The following is a 27,643-nucleotide window of genomic DNA, read 5'->3' on the forward strand; positions in this document are numbered from 1 at the left end:
CTATTTAGTGATACAACCCATGTGGCTTCCTTCTTGCATGTGGCTGATGACTGCTGCTCAGCTGAAGAAGCAAATGGAAAATCTTCTGATACAGTTTCTTCTATTCTCCTACTGCTTTGTGCAATTGAAAAATGTAATTTGAAATTATTTTATTTTGCTCTGAAAGTAGTAAGAAAAATGCTCATAATTTACATAGCAGCAATTGGCTAACATCCTGGGCTTCATTCTTATGAACTGCTTTTATCTGAAGAGCTGTATGGTGGCCACAGACTCACTGGCAAAGGGCAAAAGTTAAGGAGGTGTTATCTCCTCCATACCCATTAGTATTAATTTCTGCAGTACATCCCTGTAGGACATAATGGTGTAGGAGGCCATATTTTCCTTCTCTCCCTTCCCATTTCAGATGAAAAGAGAAGATAGGAAGTAGATTACTGGTTAACAGTAAAGTTAATTTCTACTATTTCTCTTGATTTCATATGTGTAAGCTATATAGAATCACAGAATCATAGAATAGTTTGAGTTGGAAAGGACCTTTAAAGGTCACCTAGTCCAAACCCCCCTGCAATGAGCAGGAACATCTTCATCTAGATCAGGTTGCTCAGATCCCCATCCAACCTGACCTTGAATGTTTCCAGGGATGGGGCATCTACTGCCTCTGGGCAACCTGTTCCTGTATTTCACCACCCTCATCATAAAAAAATTCTTTCTTATATCCGCTCTGAATCTACCCTCTTTTAGTTTAAAAATACATTTATTAAACTTCTTAAAGTAAGTTTAAAAATATGAAGGACTAAAAGTACTTTCAGCTAAGTGTATGGTCTGGTCTGTATCTCTTTCTCCTTTTTGTCCTGGTTTTCATGGGAGAAGGACCCGTATCATAGCAGGGAAGGAAAATATAAGGGTAGTTTAGCTTGTACAGTCTGGTCTAGATAAAGTCTGGTTTTAAACATAAAATTAAACTAATTTATGTTTAATCCAAAGAACTACTCCTAAGGATAGATGAAGCCAAGGTAGGACACATAAGAATGTATAAGGGAAGTAAATCTTGCAAAAGGAATCACTGAGGAGGTTTCTCTTCTGGAGTTCTTATTTCTTTCACAATAGGTGTTCAGTAATTTGACCATCTGTCTCAGCAGTCTGAAGACATAAGTTTTGACTTCTCAGCAATTCCTGGAGGTTAACACATTTCATGAGAGCAAGGGAATGAATTCCAAGCATCAAAAGATCTAACGCAGAAGTAGTACCATGTTCACAGGGAGTACCAGCAGAAGAGGTCAGGACTGGTCATTTATCAAAATATCTGTTTGCCTTTTTAGATTTCTTGACCATATCTATTCTTATGATACTGAAGTCCCCTGTAATGCAAATGTAGTCTATATTCGTGAATTATGCATAATGCTGTCTAATTATTTGTATAGACATTTCCATATTGCTGATCATTGCAATATCTAGGTCTCCAGAATAATTTAGTTTCATTAACCTTCAACTGACTATATATAAACCAGGCTATATCTGCTGTGACAAGTACAGCTAAATTTTGCTCTTTTTCACTTGTTCAATATCCAGTCTTCTAGAAAAAGCAATACTGAGGGAAATAAAAATGGTGAGGCAAGAAGAAAACAGTCTAAACATAGTTCAGTATGCTCACTGAGAGACAATAGAAAAGTAATACCCATAATTCACTGTTTTCCATCTCAGCCTTAGTCTGTTGACCATTTTCAGGTTGCTTTAATATATAGTAAACATTTACAGAGAGACTTTTGGCAGAAAAGCACTGACATTGGCAGCTTTACAAGTAAATGTCAGCTCTGAGTTTTCCCAGGCCTCTGTGTAATACATCACAGATTACTTGGCATCCATGAGTAACTGACCTGTTCCTGTATTCTCATTTCTGAAGAATTCTAGAAAATTGCTTTTAAAGAATTCTAGTGATTGCTAAGAATGGGTTTGTGCAAATAAATAGCCAATAACATTTTGTGCAGTTTTCCTGTCAAGATTACAGAACTTTCAGGTTACTGCTACTTTGTCTCATCCGTTTGTTACACTACCTCAATCTGTTTCACTAGATTTTTGTCTTACTTTTAGGGGGAAAAAATCCACAAATTAAAGAGGTTCATGCCCTTTGAAATATCAATATCTATATGTATAGATAGTTCCAGTTTATTCGGATCCACTTTATCCAGGATGTCTTCACTGGTATGCCTAGTCTTTTTGTAAGCACCATGAGGTCCTTGAAACATATACTGCTTTTCTGCAAAATTAGGGATTTCAGCAATTAAGAAGAAACAGTGTTATAACCTTGATTCATTACTATTGTTTTGACCTGAATAATGCTAACTGAACTCTGGATTCTTGTTCTTGTGAAGGAAAAAACGTTGTCCCACTGATTCTGACCTACCTGTTGGACTGTCACACGCACTACTATACAAGGTTAAAATTTGCAGATAAATAACTCAGAAGTGTGAAATACCCAAACATAATTTCTTACAGCTAAGCCAAACTTTTGAGAAAGGATTTGGTAACTGGAAAGTATCTTTCTGACATGAAAAAACAGATAAAATAATTTTAAAATATTTTTAAAATCTTCTGGTCCAAATTTATAAACACATTTTTGAAATCTCAGTTCATGTTTTGAAGAATCTAATAAATCATACAATCTATTGCCTTCTGCTCAGGACCACTCACTACAGAGTAGTCAGTGTCATTTTTGTTGAGAAACATAGGTTTATCTGTGTATGCAAAGGGCATGACTTTCCTTCACTACCCACAGTACTTTTTTTTTTTAAGACCGTTAACAGTCTTTTTCAATAGAGGAAAAACAGAAAAAAAAATTATTGCAGCATTTTCAGATGAATTAAATCATGGTAGGTATTGGCAAAAAATTGGGTTTTTACAGGACAGAAATGTACTTGTTAGTACAGATTTAATAAGTAAAAGCGCTTTTAAATTTAAAGTATGTATAATAACATTGCTCAAATTTAGGTGAAGTAGGGCTGAAGAGACAATTATGTAGCATTTGGTGAAATAAAAATCTGCTTTTGGGATTTGTAACTTCTTCAAATTTTTGTGAAACATTTCATTTTACAATGGAAACTGTCAGAAGCTTTATTATTTCAATTACTCAGTTTTGTATTTTTGGCTATAGGATTTTCTATGTCATTCACATGTTTCTAAATATTTCTGTAAAACTTCAGTCAGGCTGGTACAGACACAACATTGTTGCATACATTAAATCTAACTTTTTTTCTTCCTTTGAAGTTTTTAATATCACAGGAAATTAGAAGGATGGATATATTTACTATTTTGGGCAAAGTCATAGCTTACAAAAACCACAGTTCATAGCTGTTTGGAGGGGGAAAGAGAAGAGGTTGAGACATTGAATTTCAGCAGCTTCCACTCACTGCAAGTCCTGGGCTGAGCAGGACTTTTAAAGGGAAGTACATCCATCCTCCAGTTAGATAAAGGAGTCATCAATCCCAGTAATCTGTTTCCAACAGTGATCATAAAACAGTATGCAGGAGAGAATTGGAACAACTCGGGGACTTTTTCTACCAGTTGTGAAGCAAAGTTACACGTACCTGAGCTAAGAGTCAGAGAAGCTTTCTTTTCTCCAGTCTGGTGGGCCAAGACACTATGGAATCAATGATGTTATGATACAAGATTCAGTATCAGTATCTTTTCATTGTTATATGTGTCTTTTTAGTTCATTATCTTGAAGACGATGAAAGACAATGAATTCTCAACTGAGGATGAAGTGGCATTATACAGTGTATATGAAAGGAGTTCAGGAAAGAAACAAATCTTTTTCTGAATGTTACTTTTCCAGAAAATTCATTTCTTTATATCATAAGGGCTCCCTGAAAGGAATGACCCTTTTTTAACACAGAAGTCAAATAGGACAGAGTTGATAAAAAACATACTAGCTATACTGGCACAAGTGTGCATACTTCCTTATATTGATTTTCAGTTAAGAGTTGACATAAAAAGCATGGACATATAAGGATGTTAGTCATTCTTAATTAAAATAATTCTTAATTAAGGATTAAAGTACAAGACAAACTTGATTTTAAACAAAGACAAGTTCCTCTGAAGAAGGAGGACATGGAGAAATTTGAGGGATTTCTCCAAGACATGGAGAAATTTGAGGGATTTCTTAGTATGAAGATGGGATCTCTTTTACTATGTTTAACTGAAGATCATATGCAGCATGTACATCAAGTTGCAAATAACGTAAAGATTAAAGTCTTGAAATACAAGGTTTTTTTCTTCTCTGCATTGAACCAACTTTATGACAAAACAGTGCAAAGATTCTTAACTTTAATAAACCACAGGTTATTACCGGAAAAGACCCTGTGCTTTAGCTTTCTGCCCTAACTTTTCTTTCTGAATTTATGTGTGTGGTCAATAATTTCAAAGTGAACTTCAAACAGGGAATGTTGAGTGAAGCCCAGTTATGTTTCTATAAAGGATATAAAATGGAAGAATTTTTAAAAACCAAAAAAGGTGTGACTTACTTAATATAAGAGTTAGTGTCTCTCTAAGCCTTACAGCTTTGAACAGTCACACAACTGACAAACACAAGACCAAACTGTTTGGTTACTCTCTTGACAAATACAGTGTATTTTTTACCACTTGAAAGTTTGCATTTTTGATTTACAGGGTTTCTAAGTTTGGGGAGGCTTAAATGAATTTAGGTTCAAAGTGAATTCTAATATCTTTTTAATATAAATAATATGCAGTAGTCTGAAGTTTTTTATTTCAATATTCTCAAAACACTTCATAATATAGTTTATTCCTAACACTCACAAAGCAAATATTTTAACTCTCAGGAAAGTAAAAGCAAGTAAAAGTCGCAGGGTACTTATTACCTTAAAAAGAGTAGATGTGTCAGAATACACTTTATAATAATAAGCACCGGAAGAAAACAACTTTGAAACAAAATACTGCTCTGTACCAGGTTTATATAATACACATATATATGAATTCTTGCATGTGAATAACAGAACTTGAATCAAAGAGACACTTCTGAGCTACTAACAAAACTAACTGTTGAGATCACCAGAGATTTCTTTGTGTGGGCTGAAAAGGGAGACAAAAGCACCTACTCATCCCTGATGTGACAATGCACGTGTCTTTATGGAAACAGGCAATCTGGAAAACAGCTATCAATACCAAAAAACAGTTAGCACACTTCACAGTCTAAAATTCTCATCTCTTAAAAAAGGGAAAATTTCAAATAATCATTTCATGTGATTTGGACAGTAAAAGGACCTTTAGCAGATGATTCAAAAGTATAGATACACTGTGAATTTTGTTCACTTTCCAGTTTCACTCCAAGCCTTTGTATCTCTGATCATTCATGCTTCCTGCAATAACTTTCTCTGACTTTCTAAACTTTTCAAAATGAAACTCAAGTTTCAGGTGACTGTGGACTATGCCTATAATCTAATCCAGGCAGATATCCCTAATCACTTTCATAATTTTTGGCTCAGTCCTTAAATTAAATGCACCATAACCTGATATGTATTAATCACAATATTAATTAACAGTGCCCCTTCACTAAGGCACTGTTCACTGTGGAACATATTATCACCAAAAGACCATATATGCTTGCATTTTATTTCCAGAATCATCTGAAGAGCTTCCTGTCTCAAATAATGACAATGATTTTGGATACTGAAGCATATTGTCAGTTAGTATGCAATTATAATAAGGCCTTGTAATTTTCTCAAGAACCTCCCTAAAGCCACAGTAGTACTACTTGTAGGCCAAACCAAGATGTAAATGCCACTTATCAAACTATTTTTATCAGCAGAATGGCTGCTGCTTCAAATTGATGGAAATGTGTTTCCTACATCAAAGTATCCTGTCTTTGCAGTATAATAAGACAGGCTGCACATCATAGATCATTTATGTGACTTGACACACCCAAAATATAAAACTATAAGAAGGCATAAAATAATATGCAAAACAAAACTTCCAAATTCTAGAATGGAATTTTCCACTATGACATTCCAGCACTCCAAAATAGATCTTTCTACAAATGAAGATTTGTCAATAATTGCCTATTTTCCTAAAACTATGGATTATCATATGAATAGGACAGAAGAATAAAGAGAGCATACTAATACTGTTAGATGAAGCAGTTTTGAGACATCTTTTCTTACCAGTATAGGGTTTTACAACTGATAATTTTCAATTCACTGTCATCTTACAACAGAGAAAAAAATTTTTTAGTGGGGGGAAACAACACTGATGCTTTATACTAGGTATGTAATTTATCAAGCATACAGCCAAGAAGCATTGTTTTCGATTGTACTTGCAGAGACTTCATGTAATAGAGTTATGGTAATATAAGGTTGGAAAAGACTCCACAAGTTCATCTAGTTCACTCCTTAGCCAAATGGTAGAATTATTGTTCCAAAATGGGGTTCTTCACCCAGTGTGCAAAAAGCCAATAACACACAGTCGAGATATTTATTTCATGTCTGCGCAGAGATGGGTGCTAGGTGGTAACTCCACAAAGCTAGCACATCCTTGAAACACAAATGGGGTCTTATATACAAATCAGGATCAAGAAAAAAATGGTAATAAAATACATGATTGGTTACAAACAGTTTATGTAACAAAAGTAGTTCTACACATGTCTAGGTAATTACCTAACTCATTATATTAAGGTGGTCTTACATTTACATACCTATTATGCACAAGTGGGTGTCATTTTTAATATTAAAATCAAGCTAAGTTAGCTAAGGACACACTTTTTCTTGACACTACTCCAGAACCAGGCACTTATGATATAAATCAGAAGTAAAGCAATAAAATTAATGGAACCTCATTGTTTCACCTCCTTGCCTCAATAGATTCAATGAAGGGACCTTCCATTTTTGTTCCTGTGGTTTCAATAACAGATCGTCCTTCCAATATCAGAATCAGATATTCTTATGTCATCCCGGACAGATGTGTCTAGCCTGTTCTAAAAAGCCTCAACTGATGCAGAATATACAGTTTTGTAGCACTTTCTACACATTCTGGGAGGCATCAGCATTCACAAAGAAAGTAGTTTTTTATTCCTGTCCAAGTAACAGGAGTTTCCAAGCATGCCATATTGTGCTAAAATAAAAAAAATAACAGCCAACAAACAAAAATGTATGGTCCAGCCTTGAGTCTGTTGAATAAAAAATGGATGATCTCATTCTTGGTTGCCTCCCTAATAAGAAGTATGTCTACAGATCAAGATATTGGTTAGCATCAGTGGCTGTGAAATTAAAACTCTGCAACACAGTTAGGGGTTTAAATTTGAGGTAAGTCTTTGGAAACACACCTCTTCAAGATTACCTGCTGTAAACATCCTGGGCACCATTCATTTTTTAGTAGTTGTGTTCTTAAGAAGTCTTTTTCTTTCTTCTGGAAAGTACATACCTACCTATTTTAGCCAAGGGATTCTGCAGAGTTCCTGCAAATTGGGGCCTGAACTGCTTAAAGCTTTTGGAGAGTGACCTCATGGATTCTTCCCTTCTGCTGTCGCTGTTGATTTGTTGTGTTTTTTTTTTTTCCTTTCCCATTATGTTGTAAAGCATATCTACAAGCACTAGTTACCTTTTCCTGTTATTAAGGAAGAGAGAGGAATAAAGTGAAAATTCTTATGTCAGAGGTAAAGAAAATATCTTACTATTCACAATTGCATTTTAAAGCAAACAAAAAACATGATTCTTTTGCTGGAATGAAACTGTGGTTCATTCTTCTGGTCAGTGTATTTATTTTGTCTTTATATTTCTTGAAAATACAAAAAAGAAAATTCTGGTACAAAAGATAGCCATTTCAAATCTGCAGATGAAGGCAAAATCTTTTATACTTTCAGATGACCTTGTTGGCCTGAAAAGCCAGAATATGTTGTCGACTAGAGATGAGGGGTTTTATTCAATAAACACTTCACAGTAATTATTAGCAGCTTAATTACATCTTTTAAATTCTTTTTAGTTCTATTCTGTACTGAAGCTTTTCCTGGAGCCAGTAGAAGCCAGTAAGGCAAAGTGTGAATTCTGAAATGGACTGTAACCTTTCCCTCTCCACACCAGTTAAGCACAATCAACTTAGGTGAACACAGATTGAAGGAATGACATCTTGAGATCCCTTCCAACCTTAATTATCCTATGACTATGAAATGAAATTCAACAGCTAAACTCCTATGTATTTGAAAACTTTTGTTCATGACCAGATTAATCTCAAGGAAAATGAATCAGGTATGTCAGTGTTCTCAAAATACCTTTCACTATGCTCCAATGTTGCATTGGCTTTTAACAGTAAGCTACTAATTAATAAAGGGAAGAAATTATTTGATCACTGCCAGGAGATTTTTCTGCCAACATGAGGAGAATAGACAAGCATAGAAGTTGCTTAGAAGATATTTTTATTAAAATATAGCTTATTCAGAGCTTAATAAGGTGAAGTTATGATAGTATATAAGACATATTTCCTGGCAAGAAGAGAAAATAAAATTCTGTAGATGTACTAAATGATAATAAGAGTGGTTAGGAAACTGCTTTTCTACCTGTCCCCTACTAAGCAGACAGTCTTGACAGTGAAGAAATGAAAGCCCACATATTATCACTAAAAACTCAGCAGACTTTGGATATGCTGACTCCTGAGTGCAATCACAATATGTATAGGAAATTAGTTTGGATATGAGGGCAGGCACACTCACAAGTTTAATCGCTTTTTTTGTTCTTCTGCTAGCAAGCCAGTCTTTTGACTTTTAGTTTTTTAACTGGGCTGATGTTTTGAATCAGTACTTGCTATTGACAGAAAGAGCCCTGCATTCATAGTCAAAGCATTATTAACTGGGTTTAAGTTAGGAAGTCATTACTTTAACAGATAGCTAATATACTTGTGGGATTTTGTCAGATATTATCTCTGCAAAATCTCCCTTTCCCATTCTCATAATTTACTAGAATTGCCCTTAGAGTGTTTTGGATTTCTCTTAAGTACTCATTTTTTATTTCTATATTTAGTTAAGCACAGCAAGTGTGATTTCTTTTAGTCATATCTAATTGAACTCATGATTCAATAATATTCATTCTGTGAAATTTGGGTCAAAACAATGCTGCAGGTTAATTGTTAATGATATGTAAAAATCATCTTTAAATTGCTACATGATACAAAAATGCATCATTAAAGCACAAAAGCTTCCTGCAAATGAACACATGCATCTTTACCTTTTATGCCTTAAAAGCCATGCCTAAGCAGAAAGTATGTTTGAAATGAAAATGTTTGACATGTACAGGCAAACACTCGCCTGCGTACCTGTGTGTACATGAAAGAATAAATTCAGTGTAGGTGAAAAAAGTTGAAATGACCAGCTGGGGTGTTACTCAATGGTCCTAAGTTAATTGTATCACAATTGTATCAAAATTATCTATCACAAATATCACAACATATCACATTAACAGCAGTCTCAGCTTCTAATAAGGTCTTATCAAAATGCATCTTTATTAAACTGGAAGAAGTTTGCTAAGAAAGACAGTGATTCTTTTTCAGTGCCCACATAAAACTAGACTTCCCAATTGAAAATCCCAGTTTGTTGCCATGGTGAAATATGCTTTTTCAGTCATGAAGGTGGTAGAATTTAAAATATCATATTTACAAGATTTTTTAAAAATTTGAGTTTCTGTCCCATGAGTAATTCTCATATTTAGACATTGGTTTTTGAGCTAATTAGGACTACAAGTTCAAAACTTTTCACAGAAAAAACAGTTTGTCAGTTTAGACTTGAAAGTGACTTTTAATCACCACATTGAATTATTTTATTGTGATCAAAATATATCTGTACTCTTCCATTTTGGAAGTGATCTTTTAATTAGGGTCTGGTCCAGGTTCCTTACATCCCGCTTTTTTATTAAAACATAGGTTCATTCTGGATCAGGCCTTCCAAGATAGAATGTGGTTGTAGAAACCCTATAAGGGACTGCCTTAGTTTTAACAAGAGGAGGCTTGGTGCATCATCCTTAATTTTTGGTCACAGAAGAGAACGGGAGAATAAACGAAATATCTGAAAATTGCCTAACAATTCAACGGACTTGAAATTAAATGTTTTCTTTTTCTTTTTTTAAATGAAATTGGAATATTTAATTTCAGATTTATTAAAGTATTGTAAAATGCCAGCAAATGAAGTAGTTGTTCAATCTGGTGCCTGTTCTGCATTTGCTGATCAGAGAATACATTTCTGTTAATAGACACAGTAATCATACTGCTATATACCTGATACAGAGCCAAAAAAGGGTCTCATTTCTAATGACATTTGGATAACTATCAATTCGCTACACTATTATTGGTATCTAGTTTCTATCCCAGCAAAATTTCCATCAAGAGCCTGCAGTGGAATGTGATAAAACATACAAAAAGTGGTTTCTTTACTGAGGACTGTATAAGATCTGCCTGAAATGGAAATGGGATAATCTGGGTTTGTGGAGGGGGAGGATGGGAAAGACTGAATTGAAATTACATTATGTTTTCATGAAAAAGTGTGGGGGGGGGTGGTGTCCAAAACTAAAAAATTTACTAAAATAAAGTTTAAAGTTTAAGTTCCATTAAAAACAAGGCAAATAGACAAATTCCTTGTACACTTTCACCTTTTGAAAAAAAGCAGATTTCTCAATTCTCACATTTTATTTTATTCTGGTACTTGTACAGTGTTATTCTTGTGACATCTGAGTGCCATATGAACCATTGAGCATTGAGTTTTATTTTCATTCAGTGCTACAATATCACTCCTAAAGACCTATAAAAGAAAGAAACATTAAGTGATTTCACAAGCAGTTTCTAATATCTCACAAAATAAAAAAAATATTTGATTATCATGATAAATCTGCAGGAAAAGCATCCTACTAAATAGTGCCAGCTGGCTATAACTGATATTTTATTCAGTCCCTCATTTGAAGATATAGTGATGGATAAATAATATTTTCTCCACAAAGAAAAGAAATAACAGATACGTTGATTGCAGTTCAACTGTAGGAAATTGCTTTGTAAAAATGCATGTTGTTGGATCCCACATGTGCTAGGTCTTACTCTGATTTAATAAAATGCTCTTACTGGTGTTAACTCTGCTGCCCCCAGAGTGCCGGCTGGGAACTGCAGAGCATTGGGTGCATCACAAGAAGGCCCCACACCATATTTTTTCTTGCAGAATTTTCCAAAGGTGCAATTAGGTTTGCAATGGTGTTACAGGGAAGACTGCTAGAAAGCAATCAGGTCTCAGAAAGATGGCACTGAGGAATTAATGTGATCTGACAAACTTTTAAAACTGATTATTATGCAAAAAGGAGAGTCAGATTTAACCTCAGTCTCCAACTAAGGTTGAAAGCAGGGAGTATTTTCTTGACATATAAAACCTAAAGAGACATATGACCACACTTTTCCAGGTATAACAAGTCATTTTCACTTCCAGTCTTTGCATCTACTCTTCAAATGATTTATCAAAAAGGAAACAAACAAAGCAAAATTTGAGTTACTGTCCATGCAAATGCATATTCTGACCACTAGAATTAACTGTCTTCCGAAGAAATCTCTGTTCATATAGGAAAGTTGTCATAAACATGGCAATAATTTGCTTAAATTAATTACAGGTTAATAATTAATAATTATTATTATGATATATTAATTAATATTATTAATAATGCAGAGCACTTAACACAGTATATCATCAAGCAGATTGGAAGCAACAAATCTACCTGAATAGCAAGAGGCTCCAATATTCTTCTTCAAATAGCAGGCTAGAGTTGACTTGGGAGTAGGTAATGGAGAGTGGGAAAAAACAAATCAGAAAGATGTACTTATGTCATCCATCATCTCAGCAGCCTGAGAATTTTGAGGAGCTGCTGGTAGACATTAAGTTTGCTTCTCCCTGAGAGAAATAGTGAAAGAGTTAACATTTGCTCTCTATAAATGAATCCAGCCTGCTGCACAGAGAAAGGACAGATACAGGTAACTTGGATTTTACTCATACAAAGCACCATATTTTCGGAAGATATAAAATTCACGGTAGACTGTAAAGCATTCTGGTTTTCAGATAGTGGCTTAAAATGCTGAATAATGCAAAAATACATACTGTCATATACAATGTGACACAACAGAGTTACAACATACAGAATAATTTATATATAATTTTGACTCCACACCTGATATTTTCTCACCAAACAAGCTAAACCCCATACTAATAAGAATGCAGTAAAACTTTATACCTTGTATTTTAAACCCCATGTCTATGATTGCACAAACGGTGTGGTGAGCCAGTCAGCACAGTCTATGCTTTTCTGTCTTAAGCAGAATGACAGCAAATGTCACCAACCATGCAGGTGTTCATTAAGGTACAGCTAAAGCCATTGCATCGCAACCTAGAAACAATACAATGCAAAAATAAGACATCAGAAAGTCTGTGTAACTCAATAAGCACAGCTATCAGGAGCTGTTATTCAAATAAACAAGAGGTTCATTAGTTTGTTATTGCTCGTCCTAAGCGTACAAAACTCTTAGAGAAAAAAACAAGGCACTATAGTCACAATCTGTTTGGGTCTCCTGAATCCAATCAAAAGGACTTGGAGAGTGCATGTTGGTGCTGTGAGACTGAGGAATGCAAGTGGAGGCACAGGGTCTGAGGAACCCTCTGCAGCCTGTTTTGAACCTGCTAATGTGCTCTGCTCACTTAATGGCATCTTATAAAACATCTGGTCTCAAACACACAAATATTGATTCAGTATATGGAAATCTGGTATTACACTACTGCTGTTTCTAGGAACAGCTTATATAAACAGATCTGACATGATTGTGCCATATGGTTTTATTTCTGAGTGCTTTGACTACATTTTTAGGGGGAGAGCATGATTAATTGGAGTGATTTATAGGTCCCTCTTGCTTCCTTCAAGGTGGATGATGACTAAGCTGTAAAAGTCACAAATTTTGGTGTCCAGGTTCATAAGGGTTTTCAGTTAATGGTTAACTGAATGACAAATATCTGCTGTGCATTCACGTGTGACTCCACTCAGTGGGTGATAAGGCCTAAATCCTCCATAGAGTACAAATTTGCAGGCTGAAAAGGAAGTATGTTTTACGGGCTCTATGTTCTTTTACCATGCCACATTTACCACACATTAGTGAAGGCAAATACAGGGAAATGAGAGGTTTTGAAGAGACAAATAGATTGTGGCCCTTTTGTAAACATCAGTAACAACTTGAATATTGTACCTAGGTAAAAAGTGAAGCTACAGGCTCTGAGTTGGGTTTAAAGTCTAAGGAATTTAGTTAGCTTGAAGATGCTGTTTATCCTGACATTCCTTCCTCACCAGCCTGACTCTCAGGCCCTGCCATCTCAGATTGTCTCACAGAACTGCCATCTTTCTGCCAAAACTCTTTGTTTGGTAACTGAAACACACCAAAAATAGTGTTTTATCACTTGGTGGATCCAGTGATATCTGGATAGAGGATGTGCAGAGTCCTGTGGATACTCCTATGTGACATGACCTGGGGCGCGGACAATTGAATACAATGTGACAAAGATGTATGCAACTGCTGGACTGGCGTCCTCCATCTTTATTCCTATATCTTTGTCACGAACAGCTGAACCCTGAAAAACTCTTTTGTTCAACTGCGTTTGACCTACTCCCTATTCCCTTTTCAGGTCTTTTGCTCATACAGCTTTGTGGGTGCAGTTCATCCCTGTGCTTCTGCTATGGAGTTACCAGAAGAGGCAAAAAGACAGTAACCACCTGGTAGTACTAGCGAAACTCACAGTGGTGCAACTGTCTCCTTATGCATATTGCAAATAAACCATCTCTTAAATATTTGTACCACTTCTGTACTTTTGATTAGCGGCACTATACCTATGCTAGGAACATACCAAATTGTCTCTATTGCTCATCATTTGGTGCTGCTAATTATATACTTGGTACTTACCTATTGTCCTCCTACCTATGAATTTTGTCCTTCATGGGGGAAGGAAGCAGAAACTATGTTATGTACTGAGCTGGCTAGGCACACTGGGCAAGGTTAAACCCTTGGGTGAGCTGTCTCTTGGCAACACCTAGACACATCCCTGAAGTTTTTAACTTTCATATCGTGTAGGTCATAAAACGCCCCAGAATACCAGATTGTAAATATGTGAATTGCCATATCAGATCAGACTGATAGTCCATCTTGTGAAAATTCTCTTAGTGTAGAAATATCAAATGTTTTAGAAGAAACAGTCTTGCAATAAGCAGTTTTCAATGCTTAAACAGAGTATTTCAGTCAGCTTAGAGGCATTTATATACTAGCAGGATATAATGAGTTCTGCTGACTCATTTTGCTTAGAGTGAACACTATTTCCTTGTCTTACTTTGGAATGACATGTTTATTTAATCGATTCATTGCTCTTACATTTATAAGAAATTATGTCATCTACCTGGACTAGTGTAGAGCATTTGACACTGTCCTGCATGACATCCTTGTCCTAAATTGGAGAGACACAGATTTGATGGATAAGGAATTGGCTGGATGTTCGCACTGAAAGGGTTGCTGTCAACAGCTCGATGTCTACGTGGAGAGCAGTGACAAGTGGTATTCCTCAGGGGCTGGTATTGGGACTGGTGCTGTTTAACATCTGTGTCAGCAACATGGACGGTGGGATTGAGTGCACCCTCAGCAAGTTGCTGATGACACCAAGTATGTGGTGTAGTTGACACAGTGGAGGGAAGGGATGCCATCCAGAGGGACCTTGACAGGCTTGAGAGCTGGGCCCGTGCAAACCTCATGAAGTTCAACAAGGCCAAGTGCAAGGTCCTGTACATGGGTCGGGGCAATCCCAAGCACAAATACAGGCTGAGCGATAAGTGCATTGAAAGCAGCCCTGAGGAGAAGGACTTGGGGGTAATGGTTGATGAGAAGCTCAACATGACCTGGAAATGTGCACTTGCAGCCCAGAAAGCCAACCGTATCTTGGGCCACATCTAGTGTGACCAGCAGGTTGAGGGAGGTGATTGTCCCCCTCTACTCCACTCTCGTGAGACCCTACCTGGAGTACTGTGTTCAGTTCTGGAGCCCCCAACATAAGAAGGACATGGATCTGTTGGAACGGGTCCAGAGGAGGGCCACAAAGATCATCAGAGGGATGGAGGACCTCTCCTATGAAGAAAGGCTGAGAGAGTTGGGGTTGTTCAGCCTGGAGAAGAGAAGGCTCCAGGCAGACCTTACAGCAGCCTTCCAGTGCCTAAAGAAGGCCTACAAGAAAGCCAGAGGGCATGTAGTCATAGGACAAGAGGTGGTGGTTTTAAACTGAAAGAGAGTAGATTTAGATTAGATGTAAGGAAGAAATTCTTTACTGTGAGGGTGGTGGGACACTGGAACAGGTTGCCCAGAGAGGTTGTGGATGCCCCATCCCTGGAAGTGTTCAAGGCCAGGCTGGATGGGGCTTTGAGCAACCTGGTGTAGTAGAAGGTGTCCCTGCCCATGGCAGGGGGGTTGGAACTAGGTGATTGTTAAGGTCCCTCTCAACTCAAACCATTCTATGATTCTATGACTCTGTGACAAAAAAAGATTGTAGAATACTTCTTGAGTGCCTTGCTGCTGTTCATCATTTTAGTATACAACTTTTGCCTTTCTTATATTAATATTTTCCCCAAGGAAAAGATCTCTTCCCTCTTTTTTGGTGGAATATTTTGTTAATTTCTTTATTATTCCTAGTTTGGGATTCTGCCACCTAGTTGTATAAACATTTCAGGCAGAAGTGATAAAGGCTGAATACCATGGTAAATATGAAATAGTACTTGGCTTGTACATGGCACTATGCATTTTAAAGTCTCCTATATTCTTCCCTAAGCACATGCTTCCCCTTAGTTATAACATAAGCTTTTTAAACTAATGCTAATATATTTTAACATTTTTAAGGTGACATTACAAATTGAACTGGGTTTAAAATGCAAAGAAAACATTTTCATATCTTGATTTTCATATCTTCAGTATTTTAATATCTTCACTATAAACTTTAATTAACACAAGGCTTTGTTTTTCTTGTTTTCTCTTTTCCCACTGCTTACTGATGCAGCAGGGAAAATATACAGATCTTCAGGGTTTTCTTCTTCCCCACATTAAAAACCAATTTACAGATGTTACATCTGCTGATTTGCCCTATGTGGTGGTGGAAAAGAGGACCACCACTTCTTCATTAGGAAAGCTCTCCTCTCTCAAGGTCGAGGGGTCAGAAATGCCAGTCTGACATTTCTTCTGTACAACTGCACATCATTGGTAAATCCTTCATACACAGTCTACTGCTTCTTTTCTGCTCTACCAGTCCATGTCAGACAAGCTGTATCTGGTGGGGCTTTCTGGACTGAGAAAGAAGTGGTGAAACCAAGCAGGGAAGCTAAGAAATCTTCACTGCAGCCCTTTGGGAGGGGGTCTGATGTAGGATGATGCACTCTGCCAAGGGTGATAATCATTTGGGGTAGTGGATGGACAGAACAGAAAGGTAAACAAATGGTGTCTGAAGCTGCAGAGTCAGGATAGGTGTTTAACGAGTGCAGAAGAAGCCTGTCTGAGCCCAGCCTATTTTGTCCTTCAGCTATAGGTGCTGCCAAGCACACTAGACTCATCCACCTTGTGGAACCACAATATCAGCAAATTTCTTAGCACCTCTCTACTGCAGGTAGCCAACAGGGAAGGTGAGGATAACAGCTTTTACCCTGCATAAAGCTTCCCACTCTCCTCTTGCCAATTCCTTTGCACCGTTGAGGAGCTTTCTGCAGCTAAGGGAGGAAGCAAAGCAGTCATATTGTTCTTAAGGTACATGAGGATCCCGAGGCCACTGCACACCATGCAGAAATATTAGCAGAGCATGAAGGGAAGCACAGTGCTGACTGGAAGGGCAGTAAAGTCAGATGGCCAGGGGCAGTCTGGGTGGAGAAAGAAATTCTCTTGGGACACTGGATTCCTGCTGAGGTCCTGCTGGCTCCTGCATACCCTCTCAGCAGGGTGCAGAGGTCACTGTCACAGGGGGAGGAAATGAGGGGGTTGGATCAATTAAAGACTCGCCCCCAATTGTATTAGCAATAGGAAAATGATTTAATAGAAATTTATATGAAAGTGCAACTTCACAGAATTCAATGGCAAGGTTCACTCTATTGCTTAGTAGATGTATGAAAGGCACACAGTAAAATTAAGTTAGAATGAAACTAAACTTATGTATATCGAGACCGAAAAGGTAATAGGGTAAAAGGGAATGTTACAAAGAATTATTTCTTGTGATTTGTGCAAAGATCAGGAATGTGGGAAAGGGTAAGGGAGACCCTCCCATTGAGTCACGAGGTTCAGAGAAGGCCCCCTTGCTTTCTAAACTCCTGTTGGAGTCTAGGTGCAGCTGGAACAACTCCTAGTGCCAGACTTGGTCAATGGTTTATGTCTAAAGGGATAATGAGTGTAACAGCAGCCTAAAATTTGTTCACAGTTGGATAAAAATCACAACCGAAATTTAAGTATAAATTAGAAAATAATATAATATACTTGCTATAATATACTTACTATAGACTATTTAGGTTAGTACACGCATGTGCATAAAGACGCTAAGAGATATATATATAAGAGAGTAAAAGAGGGTAAGAGAGACTGAAAGAGAGAAAAAGAGGTACGTCTGTTAAACATTCCCCTCAAGGTCAGTGAAACTATTCACATCGAATGCTTTGGCATCCTTCTCAACAGGCGAAGGGCCAAACCTCAAGGAGTGGAGAGTATCAGCCCAGGTCCCGTTGGCTTTCGGCAGCAGACCTCTGATTTTCGCAAACAGGAAAGTTTGCGAGATCTGAGAGGTGTCCCACTCAGAGGGAGATGCTGGTCACAGCCCGCTGCGGTCCAGGAGAGCTCAGAGGGCCTCAGTACTGCTGCTTATAGGTTCCAGAGTTGATTGACTCTAGTCATCAACAAATTGCTTGAATCCTAGCTGCACTGGAAAGTTCTGAGGCTGTCTGTGAATAACTTAAAACAGACATACAGGATGCTCCAAGATTGTCAGGGGAGGACTGTAATGTGTCAAGATTGTTATGAGAAAGAACTGGCTGTAGGTTGCTATGAGAACTGGCTATCCCTTCTCCCATCGCCCAGCCTCCACCAGGCAGCAGGAGTCCCTGAGACGCACAGCCTATCTCCCTGTCTTAGCTGCGCGAGTTCCTGGCACAGGCAAGGGTCGCTTAACAGCCCGACTCATTCCACTCATGCTAAGGCCTAGCGAGCCTTCTCAAGTTCGTAAATCCGCCCGGAGAGGGGGAAGGAAATCCACCACCACAGCACCACTGAGCCTTCCCCACCCTGACCAGCCCCACCGGGGTCCCACCTTCCCCTGTCCCACTGCAGCTCCAGCCAGGGCCCTCGGTCTGGGCTGCGGCCATGCTATAGGTGTTCAGTGGGCTCAAGGAACCAAAGCACCCAAAACAACATCTGTGCTTTAGCAGTTAGACTAAGCATCAGCTCATCAGCTATCCTTCACAAGCACAAATTCATTTGAATTAATATGAAGATGTCACTTTTACCAGTAGGAGGCTTAGAGATGTACCCAAAATTTAAAATATTTGGAGAAAGTCTGATGATTTCTTTTTAGGTATACCCTACTTGCATCACCACAAGCTGTCCACAGATTCCATCCTTTCCTCTTAGTGTTACTGTGTGAGTTGAGAAGACACTGTGCTCTTGAACCTTTGGTCTCTTCTTCCCTGAAATGCTCTGCAACCTGTAATTTTCTGATGCTTTCACCATTCCACAGATATTCCTGCTGCTTCTGTCTTCTACTGCTTCTGCAGAGCACTGGGCCTGTAAATATGGCTCAGGTTGTGGCTTTCTGAGTGATACAGAAATCCACAGAAATCTCAGACATAAGATTTTCAAAGGATAGGGAGATAAACAGAGTCGAGTATGGGTAGATGTGGACATAAGGGAGAAGCATAAAAGTACATCGCTTAAAGCTGCTGATCATAATGATATTCAAATATGGGGATCTTAGGCACCTTAATTAGCATAACTGTAAACAAAATTAATTGCACCTGAAACATTTCATACACTAAGAAGAAAGTTGCACTCAAACTGTTACCCTTTAGAATTAGCCCCAGAAATTCTCAGCTGGGATATGAAAAACAGATGAGCTTAATCAAACCCTTACATCTCATCTCAGGATTTTTTAGAAATTCTTCATCCCCTCATCTTGATTTGGTTTTAGCTTATGTACAAAGCCAGATGGAGGCCAATTTTTTGCATTCAGTTTAAATGTGGCCCAGGGGTATTTCAATCTCTCCAGACAAATTGATTTCAAAAGAAACTAAGTGTTTAGTCAATATCTAATGGTGATTATTCACGGTGTTTCTGGTACCATCAATCCTCAATGTAAAATTTCCCATCATGTGGGCTTGATTGTGAATTCCAGACAATGCTTACAGCTATTTAGAGGTTCAGGACTGATGATATTCAATGCAGCACTGATGATTTAAATATCCATAGCTCTTTTCATGTAGGCTTTAAGAAAACACCTCCTTTGGCTATAGAGTATTCCATTCTGCTCTTCCAGAGTATTTCACACAAAATGAGCATAAGTTCATTTTTCTGGAAATAAACTGGTAGCTGATTTTCTTATTTAAGAGAGACTGTACAGTGGTAAACAGGTAGATAAAAGAACACAATTGACAAAATCCTTTTCTTGCATGAGTTGAAAGAAGACTCTGAAACTGTGTGTGTTGTACAGAAGAAAACAAGTACATTTCAATGACTGGCAGACAACCTCCTGTACTTGCCTTTTTAATATCATTGGTATTCCTGTTATTTTGCTGGTATGACTTTCAGCTTGTAACTACTAAGCAACAACGTGAGTTCTGTCAGAAATATCAAGATAGGGTACATATGTGATGAGGGAAGTCTGCCTAATTTAGGAGTTTATTATATATTCTTGGACTGAGGTCACCCACCTGAACCCAAGTTTAGATAACATCCATAATATACAAATGGAATACTATATTCACACTCAACCTTTAGATTGGCTAAGGGAATGACAGAGAACAGGTTTAGGCCTACTTTACACCCAGAGGTAGACTCAAACTCCCTAACATTTTAAACTGAATACTATGATGTGCATCATTCTTGTTGAAAGTAGGAAGTTTGGCTTTTATGGTGGGAGTAAATTTATAAAACATGGCTTTTCTTCACCTTTGAAAACACAGCCTAGTTTCATAACCACATAGTACGTTTGACAAGAAATAGCAAGCAACAACAAAGCAAGCCCCGAGTTGTGGCAAACTGTTCTCCCATCTTTATTCAGTTATCAGGACACCCCAGGAAGGACATCAGCACAGTGAAAATGCTTCCTATCAGAGCTCTATTCTCCAGATCAAGGCTCTGTTAATGATGATTATTTTTCTGCATACTTTTTCTATGTTACAAATACTCTCATTCCTCTCCATAATGATGGCGCATTAAGCCAGCAGTGGAAAGCTTACTTAATTTTAAGGTCAGAGACCTGCGAGACTCCCTGATCAAAGGCCAGACTCTGCATCCTTGTGCTCCAATTCTTTGCTCTAAAAATGGGACAGTTGGACAGACCCTGTTTGTGAAGCATGATGTAAATGCCAAGTGCTTACTGACAACACTTCTGAGAACCTCATCTGTCAACAAGGAGGATTATAACAAAAAACATCGTATTTCTGAATCCCCACTGAAAAAAAAAGAAAGAAACCTGTAAAATAGTCAAAGTTTCAGATCTTGTGTTTCTCATGTAGTTACTGATATATTCATTTAATATTGTCATCAATTCACTTTAAAAACTAATGAAAATCACACCTGTCTGGAAAATATCAGCTAAATTTCACTTGAATATGGAAACCCAAACCCATTAGTTTTTTATATATTAAGTATCCAAACTGTCTTACTTCTTTGTACACTACATTCAACATATAATTACTGTACCAGTAGCATATGCAATATATAATTTATGACACTGTGTACCAGAATGTAATGCTTTCAATGAGTTCTGTTTCTCGTCTAGATTTTTTGATTACTGTTAGCTCCCAAACTGCTCTAGGAATCAAGAGGTTTCACAAACACCATAAAAGTCAGATTCTCACAGCAATTGATAAAAAGGTCTTGAAGTATAATTAAAATCATATAGTACAAGAAATCAAAGTTATACAGTGGTGTAATAAAATAAAGTTTTAAAAGAAGAAGTGCAAGATAAATCAAGATAAATATGAGGAAAGACGTCTGCCAGTGAATTGTTTTATGATATGAGAATAAGTCTCATAGAAAAAGTAAGGAATCATCACTTGTGGGTTTTCACACAACAAATGCACAAAATCTTCATTAGATTATTGCATGGTGTGATTAGAGATGTCTTTAAAAGATGCAGTTTTGTGCCTGCTATGTCTGTTAGTCAGAGAAGGTAAGAATTATGTAAATTTCTTAAAGTCAGATTTTTCACCCATGTAACCTAATTTTCCAACTTTACATTAAACAGTTGAAAATATATGCAAATCCTAATGTAACCATATATATAAAATGAGTGATATTTATAATTACTGTGAGAAAATTGTTTTATATTGATTGCTTCAGGAAAAAGAAATGAAAATAGATAATTGCATCACAGTGAACACCATAGTAATAAGATGAGAAAGGCTCCACATCTTTAAAAATATTGGCACTAATAAGCTGTCCTCAATGTTATGTTGTACAAGCTAATTAAAATGAAGTCATAGTTAATTTTTTACAACCTTTACTGTGATTACATTATTACTTCTTAATGTTGTTATCTTTCTATCCTATTCAGAGACAAAGCAACTGCATGGAATAAATTTACTGCACAGTATCTGCTAGTTTATTGGTGAACTGATTAATTTTTTTTACTATTTCTTTCCCACTACAATAAATTTGAATGAAGTAGTTTGTTATTGTCTGGAAGGAAAATAAATGTGCAAAAGGTGTGCAGAGGAAGATGTGCAACTAGTAAAAAAAAAATCACTGTAAGCCTGTCCATTTTTGCCAGTCTTCCCCAAGGATAGGAAAAGTTCAAGGAAAATGGATGAAACACTGAAGGCAAAACTGTATAGGAAATATATTAATAAGTATACCTCATTTGAAAATTGTTTCTGCATGTTTTAGATGCTGTCGAACTGAGTAGCGTTCTTCTGTACTCCGAGAACAATACAGTAAATTATATTGCTTCTTTTAGCAAGGACTACAGTATTTTCTGCATATAAAAAATAAGAATTGCACTCTAAAAAATAAATTATATTCTATCATTTATGCTACATTATGACCCAAGAGGTGCATGTTACTTGTATGTGACACTTCCCAGGTAGTCACAGAAGACTCACCTCTGCGTAAAGCTGTCACAGAGGTTTCCATATCACTCCCAGGAGAAACAGGGCACTGCTGAAGTGTCGCTGGAAGCTGGCACAGTCCTCAGCTGCTCCCTGAGGACATTTTCCTCCTCAAACTTACACTGGAGGACTCAGTGGGATACAGACAGCTTAAGATCACAAGGTCACAAAGAAGGCTTCAAATCAGCTTTGGAGGTACCCACACCGTAGGGTAGTTCTACACACCAAAAGCTATGCTCTCAGCAGTGTAGCTGTAGCAAGCCGCGGGGAAAGAGGGGAGTGAGAAGTACATAGTTTTATCTTCTCCAGCAGAAATTGTCACTAGGGTGATACAAATTTGTGTGAGTAAACATCAGCCAGTAGCAATCTCTGTGTTTGTCTGAAGACATAAATCTGCAGCTAAAATGTGTTTAGTGCTCAAAGCAGCCCTACATTTACAAAGGGCTAAGGCTTTGAGAAGGTCATGGACATGGAAGGAAAGGCAGTTTGAAATTATGTCCTCAGAACACAGCTAAACATGCAAGCACTGGCAGATGTGGCAGGTCATGTTTGGCTCTCATTTGCCACCATGTGTCCCTCATGCTTCCAGTTCCTGTGAGATGGTCAGCCTCAGTCAGGACAACCTATTGCAGGTTGCTCTCCCAGACTAACTGGCACTGCAAGCAAGGCTGGACAGGAAGACTAACGTTGGGCTTCCCTAAAACTAACGTGACAGGCTGCAGCTGAGGGTAGATGTCATGCATGCAGAAGAGGTCCTGGAGTGCCATGTTCATAAAGAAGAACACCCTGCTGAACCCCCTTCTAGTCCAGTATTCAGTCTGATATTGACAGTACAAGACACTACTTTGGGAAAGCATGTGAGCCTCACCACTGCTGAGGGCCATTCGTCTCATAATTCCCCAGTATCCTAAATATTAGGCAATGTAGCCTTGCTTAGTCCTTTTGTTGTTCTTTTAAGGATCTGCTTAATTTGTTTAAACTCTTTCTGAACATGCTAGTAATGCCTATCTCCACAATCCCTGTGGCAACAAGTTCCAGAAATTCACACACTGCTGTAAAAAGCGGTATTTTATCTGCTTTAAATTGATCTCCCACGAGTTTCTTAAATTGCCCTCTAGTTCTATCATCATGTGATTTGATGAATGAAATCATTCTACTTTCACCTTATCCACTGTCTTCATGACTTTGTAATTCTCAATCCTTGTATATGAGCTCAGCAGGTACAAGAGATTCAGAATCTCTGACTCTAGGATCTTATCTAAGGGCTCCTACTGAAATGTCTCAGGGTACATTTATAAATTAGGTATCATCTTAAATAACAATACACTTTTGTGAAAGAAATGTGATAGAAGGATAGCTGTAGATAGGTGCACATCACAGCTGGTAAATGACACACTTTACAAGAAGAAAACAGTAAAGATGGCAGAAAGAATTCTTCAATGTTAAATAGCAACAGTAGAATATTTTTATTGAAATAAGATTATTGAAAAATATTAAGATATTTAAAACATAAGAAATGTTTCTGTTGTTTCTCTTGCCTCTTTTTTAAAGAAATAATTTAAAAATCAACAATTTAAAATGTTTCATAATTTTGTGATTTTAAGCAATGAATCATCATTTTCATCCTTTTCAAAATGAAAATCTTAAAAATATATTACAACAAATAAAAGGAAATAAAATGGTATGTAAGAACAATAAATACCAAAATTATGTTTTTGTGTTTGCATATTGGATAACATACATGCAAGGGTTGGACTCTGGCACAGGATGAAAGCACCAAAATTTCAAAGGATCGTGATTTGCAGTGATGAGTTCAAATAGAGTGATTAAGAAATCACGGTAAATACTGAGATTTTCACAAGTTCTAATCTCTTTCTATGTATACGTTTAATTTTTGTGAAAAATTTCATTTAGGCCTGATCTCATACAGGTGAACATGCTACACAGACACGTGTTTCTTAGTCTAGGAGAGGCTTTTGATACCCTTTTCCCTGTCAGTGGAATAAAAAGTAGAGATGAAGGGACAGAAGGTGAGGAAGTCTGTCACAGACTTAAAAACATGTGCCTGCACTTGTGAAGAATCTGTAGCTTTGATTAGAGGCCTGCTGTTTCTCTCTGTGTGCAGGGTGAGGCCGTATGCTATAAATACTTATGTCACCTTGGGGACCCAGTCTTCACCTGTGTTTGGAAGCCTGAATTCAGAAGCAGTAAGGCAGACTGAAAGGGTCAAATTTATACTTGATGTAACTCCTTGGCAGTAAACCAAGGATAAATTTGGCCCATGTGTACAAACAGAAGTAACTAAAAATGTACAAATGTTACAGAGCCAGATAAAGCAGCAAGTCAAGGGAGAACAGAGGGCATCAACTTGAGAGGTAATCAATATGTGTGGGAGGCTGGAAAAGATAAGCAACACCAATGTCAACAGAAAGTCAGAACGGGGGGGGCGGGAAGCTATGACAAAGTGGTAAAATAAAAACTTTCTCTCTGAATCCATCAGTGAAGTTTGCCTTTCATTAATTATTTAATTGTTTAGGGTTATGTCATACACTTGACTACACTGGTATGCAAAAGTGGAAGCGATCAGGAATATTCTGGACTTCTTTTTAGGCCGGAATATCCCATTTTAATGGAAGAAACTTGGTTGGCAGTTCTGCGTGTGCCCCACAACCCATGGCCTAAAATGGAGGCATTGTTAGATGTGTGTACAGTAAGGGTAATGCAGCGGGAAGCATCATGTGTTGCCTCCAAAAGGAATGGGCAAATAGAAAATCAAGACTGTAATTGCTCCTGTTCCAACGTCAGTAGTTCCTAGTACATGAAAGAAGCTTTTTCATGAAAGAATAGATATCTCGGCAGATCCCACCCATGGTACACATGAGACCTTGTGAATCCAGATGTGCAAATGGATAAAATATTCACTGGTCAGGGGAAGATTTGGACTGAATATGCCATGCTTATTCCAAGTCAACAGAGTTCCATTTATTTCCCAGATTACAAGTGTGGTCTAGAGCGTAATTTTGGAAGTGGAAAACCCAAATTAGAAAGAGCAAGCCATTGTGTAAAATGAATATCTGGATTCACTGTTGCCCAGTATTCTGTGCAGCCATTTAATCACATGAAATGAGGAAAATGTAGATGTAAACAAGTTAGCGACTATAAGAGTTTACACTCCCCTAAATCAGAGACTGCTATGCCTCTGTATAACATAATTTAGAACAACTACAAAATTGGTCTTTGTTACTTTACTTGACAGAACGATCTAAATACATCCAGATATTGCCTCCTCCCCTGGGCACTTTCAGTACACATGCACCCACTAAACCAATGTTAAGGAATCCTCCAAACATTAACTGAATTTTATTTTGATAATTTAAATGTATAATCTAAACTGCTGCATCTTTTAAATATATCCTCTCTTTTTCTTATAATACCTAACCAGTGTGTTTTCTCACATATGAACTAAAGTATTTTAGAGCTTATTTGTACTGTTTTTAAAAGTGTGCTAGCAAAAAAACCTACAGTGCATAAACTGGAACAGGTAAGTCTCCATTTTAGCTGGCTTTTGAGAAGCTTCAGTAGTAATAGCTGTTAGTGCTATGATAGCATTACAGCATCCTCCTTTTTAAGAGCTTTGTCTGAACTATAGGATAGATTTATGTTCCCAGGTGCAGTCCAAACTTTTCATCCTTTGATTCCCCCAACCAGAGGGCCAATTCAAACGCATTAAAGTCTCTGTTTCCTTGTTTACTCAGGTCTCCAGTTAAAGCATGTTGTGGTGCACATACACTCATTCCAGGAAGGAGTTTTAACATGGCCAATGTGCATACATCTGGAGTGAGATATGGGAATCTTTCTCAGTTCCTCCATATTAGCTGTGTGGATTCAGAGCTTGCCAAAGTGATGATATTCTGCTATGCCTGCTTTATATGACTGCTTTTAAGCTGCTTCAGTTATAGTGATTCTTGCCTAGAATGTACAGAGCTACTAAGGGGAAGGGAATTTTGTTCTTTTTTCCAAGGTTTTTTTTGGCTGAAAGGACTCAGCTAACTTGGCACAAGTTCAGACTCTTTTTACAGAAATGAGTTCGCATTTTTCAGCTACTAGTAAAAAACTTCAGGTAAAGAATTATCCTAGCTCTATTCACAAGTGTATTTAGCGCATAACAAAAACACAGAAAACAGCATCCAGCACAAAGGTGGAAAGAAAAGTTAGAGAAATACATACATTTTCGGTGTGTTCTTGGAAAACTGCATCTAGCAGGTTTTAGCTGTTAGCCCAGATGGCAAAACTGGTGGTGCAGGGAATGTTTAAGGACAGGAAAAACATGAAGGACAACCCACTGCTAAATGATACATTTCCTCCGTAGTTTTCACTGTATGGTTTGCTGAATTACTGTCTTTAACTCCCTGCAGAGAAAGGTGGAGATAAATGACATGGTTGCATTAGAGTTTTTTAACTTGCTCTTCTCTTTGTACTTTATACCTATGTCAGGCTGTTACATGGACAGATCAAGCAAAGCCAGGAATTATTTGCCAAAAAAAAAAAAAAAAATTCCTTGGAGCAATAGGTGTGCTGTGTTATTTAGGCTCCACAGCAGAGACAGGGCAAGATTTTCTCTGTTCTTCACTCCCATTATTGCATGGCTATCGCCAAGCACATGCAACCCAACCTCTGTGCTACCCTTATCAGCAGTGAGCTATTTCTTTAAGTGTGTCCTCTTGTTAACTTTATCTCTAAAAGAATTGGAAAGCATATGGAAAGGAGGAGGAAAAAGAAAAAAGAAAGACAGGTGAGACCATAAAAGGCCTTTTGCCAAAATCCTTCCAAGAATTTGGTTTCTCTTAAGGTTTAGATACCACTTATTTCAGTGCCCTTATTATTTCCTCACCCAGCCCCCCTTCTTTCTCCTTGGTGTCACTTGGTTGTATCCATGAAAACACCTGCAAGAGAACAGCACAGAGTCAGCATGGGCTGCTAATGTGCAAAAATCAGTCATAATATTGAATAACATGAAGGCCCTCCCTGCTTCTCCTATCTGTCACTAAACAAACTGCACTGACATTTTGGCATTCGTACACCGGACACACTGACATTTTGGCATTCATTGTAGAAATGGACTGAAATACAGGAAGGTTTAAAAGATGCATTTGCTAAAAGTGTCCTCATGTGCCCAGCAATATCAGTGTTAGAATAACTTAGTACTAAGAACAGCCGGCTGGGTGTTTGACTGCTTCTCCTGTCTAGATAGGTGCATAACTTTCATGGGGACATAG

At 37.6% G+C, this 27,643-nt stretch overlaps 1 long non-coding RNA gene across 1 annotated transcript; it reads right to left on the reverse strand.

Annotated features, from left to right (window-relative positions):
• Positions 1-11,750: 11,750 nt before the first annotated feature.
• On the reverse strand, positions 11,751-27,308 carry LOC142026818 (uncharacterized). Its single transcript, XR_012648926.1, has 4 exons — positions 27,259-27,308; positions 26,595-26,776; positions 12,240-12,392; positions 11,751-11,902 (listed from the first exon to the last, which is right to left on the reverse strand). It is a non-coding gene; the product is annotated as an uncharacterized LOC142026818 (long non-coding RNA).
• Positions 27,309-27,643: the final 335 nt, after the last annotated feature.

This window comes from Buteo buteo, chromosome Z (assembly GCF_964188355.1).
Source record: "Buteo buteo chromosome Z, bButBut1.hap1.1, whole genome shotgun sequence".
Lineage (NCBI taxonomy): Eukaryota > Metazoa > Chordata > Aves > Accipitriformes > Accipitridae > Buteo > Buteo buteo.